The sequence below is a fragment of the Neovison vison genome, chromosome X (genome assembly GCF_020171115.1).
Source record: "Neovison vison isolate M4711 chromosome X, ASM_NN_V1, whole genome shotgun sequence".
Lineage (NCBI taxonomy): Eukaryota > Metazoa > Chordata > Mammalia > Carnivora > Mustelidae > Neogale > Neogale vison.
In genome coordinates, this window is record NC_058105.1 from 119,181,341 (window position 1) to 119,189,184 (window position 7,844).

The 7,844-nt window shown below is 42.9% G+C and overlaps 1 pseudogene; it reads right to left on the reverse strand.

Annotated features, from left to right (window-relative positions):
• Positions 1 to 3,735: 3,735 nt before the first annotated feature.
• LOC122896711 lies at positions 3,736 to 5,850 on the reverse strand (annotated as a pseudogene).
• Between the last annotated feature and the right edge of the window lie 1,994 nt (positions 5,851 to 7,844).

The window sequence follows — 7,844 nt, forward strand, 5'->3', positions numbered from 1 at the left end:
GTATGAACCTCTTCCAAAAATCAGTAATCACATATGTTTAAGGCTGGTGGACTGAGTGAATTGGAAACTATTTATGCTATTGCTATGGTAGCTGATAAACACGGCTACATGATACTGTTCTTTGTCAGTCTTAACGAAAAAGTTATTCTTGAATTATAGGAGTTTGGATTATGAAAGGTGTTCTGCAAAACACTCGAGCATAAATTGACTTTGTTGGTATGCCCTGTTACTTGCTTTTGTGCCTGAGGCAAAGGAATTGGCACTGGGAAAAACCAGGAAAGGAAGGCCAAATTTTGAACTCTCACGAGGAAGGGGAGAAGCAGACACTGAATGAGGGGCTTTGGAATCCAGGTGACAACAGGAATCGCTGTGGAAGGTTGAGAGCCACAGTTGTTACTTCTCCATGGCACCCAGGGCTGCTCCGGCATTTTCAAAATTGGCAGTTCTGGGACCACAGGGACGTATGATCAGGGATTTTCCAAGAGCTGTTCCATCCGTTCCATCAGCTGTGTGAGCATTGAGGCTTCCCCTAGTGGCCGCATTAGCAAGGATGTTGATGGCGTGAACTGAAAGAGAAAGGACCATGAAGATGCTGGGTACTGTCTGTGGCTGACAAGCTGGTCCATGCTTGGGCACAGGAGAGGCATCCTTTAAGACTTTCAGGAATATTTTGGGGTGGAAGGATTTTTTTTTTTTTTTGGAGGGTCTGTGTGTGTAGAAAGAGTTAAATGGAAAACATTGAGATGCTGATGATAGTCCATCTGAATTTATGCACAAGCAGCTTGGACCTTGGGATTCTTATTATACCTACACATTCTGGTATGGTAGCTTTATTCCTTAATCTCTTTATGGGCTTACACTATTTGCTTAACTCCCTTAACCTCTGGTTCCTCCTTTATAGAATAGAAGCAGTAAGGAAGGAGCATGGCATGGTCTATAAGCGTATAGAGCATATAGAGCTCAGTAAATGTGAGCTTTCTATTGTTGTGTTGTTAACACATTCAGTGTCTTTGAAGCATACACTCTCAGTTTCGTAGAACCCTTGGAATTGCTAACATGGTTTGCTGACCACACTGCTTCAGATTTCATCGGTTACTTCAGATTTCATCGGTTAGCTCTCCTGATCTTTATTGACTGATGTGGCAGGAGGACCCAGGTAATGATTCCGTCTTAGTCTCCGGCCCTCTGTAAAGTGAACTGTCATTGCAGCTGGCATTTTCAGATTTTCTGACACATCCTCTGGGAAAACAGTAACTTCTTACTCAGGAGAGATGGTATTTTATCAGCAAGATCAAGGCATTCTGAGAGAGGAGAAATTACTCATGTGTTCTCATTCACTGACATTTTGGGAAAATTACTACAGTTTACTTTCTTCTTTATTAAATGGCAGAAAAATTCTGTAAAAGCAATTAATGAAAGTATTTAATTCTGACTATATTAAAGCCAAGTTTTCTGTCTCTGTTGCACTCAAAATGGCAGGTTAAATGAATCCTTGAAAGTGTGACTAAGGGTTTCCATGGCAACCAGATGGGACTAAGGGAAGAGACCAAGTTCTGGGCCATAGGTGCTTTTCTCCCACTCACTGGGGACCCTAGCAAATCTGTTTGTGGATGGAACCTTGCCATGACTCGCAATGCGCCCAAGTCTAGAGCTCCAAATGTCCCCTTGTACCCCAGGTGGGGCCAATGGAGGTTGGAGTGACTGCTCATAGTAAAAGGACCCCAATGGGTAATAATAATACCATAGATTAGATTTTAATTTTCATTCCATAAACTTTTAAAATTTACATTATTTCATTGATCATGTTATCACTCGAACGTAAGCTATCACCATTCTAAAGGTGAAGAAACAGGTTAAGAAAGGTGAAATGGGGGCGCCTGGGTGCCTCAGTGGGTTAAAGCCTCTGCCTTCAGCTCAGGTTATGATCCCAGGGTCCTGGGATCGAACCCCGCATCGGGCTTGTAAAGTTTTCCGACGAAATAAACACAACACCAGGCGAAGTGGGTGTAAGGCAAGGTTTATTAAAGGTTCTCTCCGGTGAAGCTTCAGGGCCCAGGTGAAGGGGAGCCGAGAAAGTTGCACCGGGAGGAGGTGGGCATTCTCGGGCGAGGTTCCGCGACTCTGGAAAGCAGAGTGGGGGAAGTCGCGCCCAAGGCAGGGAGGAGGGGGCTTTTTAGGGGTCTTGGGGAAAGCTCAGGGGTCTTTTGGCAAGTTTCCCTTATTTGGATATCCCGCCTGCTCATCGGGATCCCATTGGTCCACAGGAGCCCGGGGCGGGGGTCTCAGATTCCTGCTTGGGCCTTTGTTCTCCTGTCTGAGCTCAGGTCTTGTGGCGGGAACTTTTGCCATCTTGGGCCTTTGTTCTCCTGTCCGAGCTCAGGTCTTGTGGTGGGAACTTTCGCCATCATTAGTAGCCCTTCCTGCCAGCCCAACAGGGCTCTCTGCTCAGCGGGGAGCCTGCTTCCTCCTCTCTCTCTGCCTGCCTCCCTGCCTACTTGTGATCTTTCTGTCAAATAAATAAGTAAAGTCTTTAAAAAAAAAAAAGAAAGAAAGAAAGGTGAAATGATTTTCTAGAGTAAAGTGGCAGAGTCAGGGTCTAAATCATCCAACTCGAAGACCAGTGTCCATTCCTTTGGGCCATGGTTTGCGTTCGAACCTTCTTCACAGGGTCTTTTTGTTTACTGTGGCAGGGTGAGTAGTTGGAGAGCGTGAGGCTTTACCTGTGTCGTCACTGGGTGCTGTGATGGAGAAAGGACACAACTTTATGTATTTTCAGTTGCCAGGATGGGAGATTAATACTTTGTGGAAAAAATATACACATTGCATTTCTTCTTTTTTTTTTTTTTTTAAGATTTTATTTATTTGATAGAGATCACAAGTAGGCAGAGAGGCAGGCAGAGAGAGAGGAGGAGGCAGCCTCCCTGCTGAGCAGAGAACCCGATGCGGGGCTCGATCCCAGGACCCTGAGATCATGACCTGAGCCGAAGGCAGTGGCTTAACCCACTGAGCCACCCAGGCGCCCCTACACATTGCATTTCTTCCACGGTTCCTGATTCTTTGCCTGCTGAAGTGTGGAGCCCCTTATCAGTTGCAGTAATGAAAGACACTGTCTTATTGCATCTATTAACACATCCTTCCTTGGTTTTCTTCAGTTACACTCATTATTTCCCATTATGAGCTTATTCTTTTCTGAGCTTTTTCCTCAAGAAGCTTCGGTAATTTCATTTCCAGTTATTCTGTTATTGTAAGAAGTGGCTCTCTGGTGGCACAGTGGGTCATTTCGACCTCTCACATAAAACAACTTCTAATTTTTTTTTTAAAAGATTTTATTGATTTGACAGACAGAGATCACAAGTAGGCAGAGAGGCAGGCAGAAAGAGAGAGGGGGAAACAGGCTCCCTGCCGAGCAGAAAGCCCTATGCGGGGCTTGATCCCAGGACCCTGGGATCATGACCTGAGCTGAAGGCAGAGGCTTTAACCCACTGAGCCACCCAGGCGCCCCAACAATTTCTAATTTTTGTGTGGAATGAAAGAATTGGTTGCTGATTGGAGTTGGGTAGACTGTATGAGTATCCTTGAGCTTTTTTTGTTTTTTTTTTGACATTACAAAAGCTTATTTAACAAAAATGTTTAATATGAAAATGCACACAACCCAATTTTTATATTTAGTAAAATAGATGCTGTGGAAAGGAGCACGTAGAAGCAGTTGATTTATCTGGTGAACACAGAAATTGTTTATACTCCTGCCAAGGCTTGTAACATGATGATACTATTTCCTCATGATACCACCATTCCAGTGTTGTCCTTTTGTCCACTAGCTGCCATCTCCACACATTTCTGTCTCAGGAGATTCATAAAAGGATCAGATCCTTGCAGTAGTCCTTGGACAAGGCTGCAGCCATCTAATTTCAATAACCTCTTGTCCATAAATTTTTTCAGTTGGGGGAGGTGAGCTCTGCTCCTAGTGTCTACTCAGTTCAAAGAGGCCTCGAAACAGAATTCATGGACTCCCTTATGCTCCAACAAGTAAGCCTGGCATTTTCCCTAGATCTTTAATTATGACGAAATAACATTGTAATTGTTTTCCAACTTTAGAATTATATCCTTCTTTTACTTTCTACTTCGAGCCTGCCCCTATATATTTTTTCCTCTGGAAACTTTCCTGACTGTCCTGCTTCCTTTTCACTCCCACCATAATCCCATAATAATCAGCGGCCATCTTGGATCCACAGTGCATCATCTGCTTCCTTTCTGGCTTCTCAGTTTCTTGTCTTTTTCTAATGCATCCTACACATAGCAACATGAATACTTTCCTCAGCTTTTATTTAGTTTAGGTGACTCCCATTCTAAGAAGCCCAGAATAACTTTAAATTACCCCTTGAATTAAATTAAACCTCCTAATTATATACTCTAAAGTCCTCAGCCTGTAAGCACCTCCACTTAACGGCCCCTCTGCCTGGACATCCTGCTTCTGGTACACAAGCTCATTTACACCTCCCACTCGGAGTACACATGTATACCCTCCTCTTAACCCCTGAGCCTTTGACTATCCTACCTCTCCTGTTCAGAATGCCTCCCCTCATCATTTTACTAGGAAAATAATTAAATTAACTTTGTTTGACTCAGTGTTTCTCAAATTTATTTTACCCCAGAATACTTTTGCTCATAGCACAGCTAATTTAAACTGTGCTAGATAGGGGCACCTGGGTGGCTCAGTTGTTAAGTCTCTGCCTTCGGCTCAGGTCGTGATCCCAGGGTCCTGGGATGGAGCCCCGCATCGAGCTCCCTGCTCAGTGGGAAACCTGCTTTTCCGTCTCCCACTCCCCCTGCTTGTGTTCCCTGTCTTTCTCTCTCTCTCTCTCTGTCAATTAAATAAATAAATAAAATCTTAAACAAAACAAACCAAAGCTGTGCTGGATAGCTTCTTTTTACTCTCTGTTCCTCCAGGTCCATCCTCCTTGAAACTTTCTCTGTTCTGCTGTGTGTTCATGAGGGAGGCCAGCCTGTAGAAACGACATCAACAGGTCCTTCTGGACCTCTGTCATGGTTAGTTGAAGCATCAGCTGTGGCTGGGCTATATTATCCACTTATTTAATTAAACACAAGTCTAGGTGTTGCTGTGAAGGTATAACATGTATAATCAGTATTCTTGAAGTAAAGCAGATCACTCCTCTTAATGATTCGCTTCATCCAATCAGTTGAAGGCCTGAAGGGCAAAACCTGAGGTTTCCCAAAGAAGTTCTAGCTCAAGGTTGCAGTATTTAACCACCCCAATTGCATGAGTCAATTTCTTAAAATTAATTTCTCTCGGGGCGCCTGGGTGGCTCGGTGGGTTAAAGCCTCTGCCTTCAGCTCAGGTCAGGATCCCGGGGTCCTGGGATCGAGCCCCACATTGGGCTCTCTGCTAACTGGGGAGCCTGCGTCCCTTCCTCTCTCTCTACCTGCCTGTCTGCCTACTTGTGATCTCTCTCTGTCAAACAAATAAATAAGATCTTTAAAAAAAAATGAATTTCTCTCCCCTCACCCAATATAGGTTCTGTTTTTCTGGAAAACACTGACTAATACACCCTTTAACTTCTGAGTTGGTTTGGCCAGGGAGGCCTATTCATAGGCAAAAAAGAGTGAGGAAGGAGACCTGGGTAGGGTAGTCCTTCCCTGGGCCTCACTCTGCTGGATCACTTATAGTTGGCTGTGTCTATGGACAGACATCCCTGCTCTGGAGCCCTCTCCCTGTGATTCTTTTCTTCTTGATTCTGGGTTCAGCAAACCATTCCATCCTCCATCTTCTTTACTCTTGGGGCCGAGGGATGGTTCCAGCTCCTTGCTATTACTGGATGTAGGGACCTGCATTATCTTCTGTGGCTTCCCTATACTCTGTCCTCATGTTTGTAAATAGCCATTGTTAAAAGGCCCTCAAAGTGCCCAGTTTGAATGTATCATTTGTTTCCCGATATGACCTTGACTGATACAATGTCTCATGGAATTGGTGTCCCAAGAAACATACTTTGGGAAACTATGCTCTAACTTCAACCTTTCTCTTAATTAGGGTGGCAGAGTTGTAGGGTTCACTATTTCCCGAAGCAGTATGAGAGAAGTCAAGACAGATTTCCTAGGAAAAGGGATTTATGGGTTAAGAGTTGAGCTACAGATAAGTTTAATTCAGCTGGAGAGAAGGTGGGCTTGGCAACAGAGAGTGAAAACTTAGATTTGTGGACTTGACAATTATAAAATGCTTCTGCACATTTTATTTCATTTGATCTTCTCAACAATCCTGTGAGAGAGGCAATTACTCTGTGTCACAGATAATCAAGGAGATGAGCAAATGAGCAGTGTGTGTTCAGGGATACAGGAGAAATTTGTCTAATTAAAGTGGAGAGTTCTTGGTGAAAAGTAGGGAAGAATAAGGTTTCCACATGTCAGACAGGCTCAACTTCTGTGTGATCCTGAGGGTGGAGGTGAGGAGTTTGCTTTGATACAAGAAGCTGCAGAAAACTTTTGAAGGATTCTTAAAAAATTTTTACTTGACTATACAAATAATACATGTTCGCAGTAGAGTATTTAGTAATATAAAGCAAAAAGAAGAAAATAAACATAATCCATCGTTTTAGCATCAAGTAATATCCTCATTTTTGCTCTTGAAACTTGAGATCAGTGTTCATAGTACTGTGTCCTGTTTTATTCATCTGATTCAGTTTCTCAACTGTCGCATACTGACAGTGGGCAGGATAACTCTATGTTGTTGGGGGAGAGGGCTGCCTGTGTAGTATAGGATGTTTAACAACATCCCTGGCCTCTACCCGCTAAATGCCAGTATCACCTCCTCCTGCAAGTTGCGAAAACCAAAAATGTCTTTCCAGACCTTGCTGAATGTCTGTCGGTAGGCAGAATAATCCCCAGTTGAGAATCTGTGATCTAACTTTATATTGTGAACATTTTCTTCCGTACATTGACATTCATTGAAAAATCCATGTGACAGATATACCATACTTTGTTTACTCATTGCTTTTTTTTTTTTTAAAGATTTTATTTATTTATTTGACACACACAGAAAGATCACAAGCAGGCAGAGAGAGGGGGGAAGCAGGCTCCCTGCCAAGCAGAGAGCCCAATGTAGCACTTGATCCCAGGACCCTGAGATCATGACCTGAACCAAAGGCAGAGGCTTAACCCACTGAGCCACTCAGTTGCCCCTACTCATTGCTTTTTTATTGGATGTTTAGTCTGTTACATATATATTACCATCATGAATAATGCAATGATGACTATCCTTTCACATCAATTTTTAATTAGATCTCTGATTATCTCTTGAGGACCAATTCTTAGAAATGTATTTCTGTGTAAAGGAGCATGAACACCTAAGGGATCCTGGTATGTTTTTCTGAGAAAGTGCTTTCCAGAATGATTGTACAGATGTACACACCCACTAGCCAGTGATGCATGAGTTTTCCCGTTTTCCTAACTCTCATAAGCACTGAGGATTACTCTTAGAAACACTCTTGGTGTGTTTACAGGTTTAAAAAATGATATCCTGGTATTTCGATTTATACTTTTTGATGTTTAGTAAAGTTTTCTCATGTGTGGCTTAGAAATCTATTTACTTCCTCTTAACTAACTTGTAAATTGTTGAGTGTTTAATCATTCTGAGGGCAGAGTTCAGAAAAATATCTGCAGGTCTGTGTTTAGGGGGGACTGTACTGATTTTAGCTTCTTTTCCTCAGGTATCTTGTTTTCCTAATTTTCAGCTCAGGTTCAGTTTCCTGACGGAAAGCCATTTTCTTCTTTGTGAGGAAAATCTAACTCTTTCCTTAAAAGAAGAATGGAAAGAAAAGGACTTGCAAAAAGAC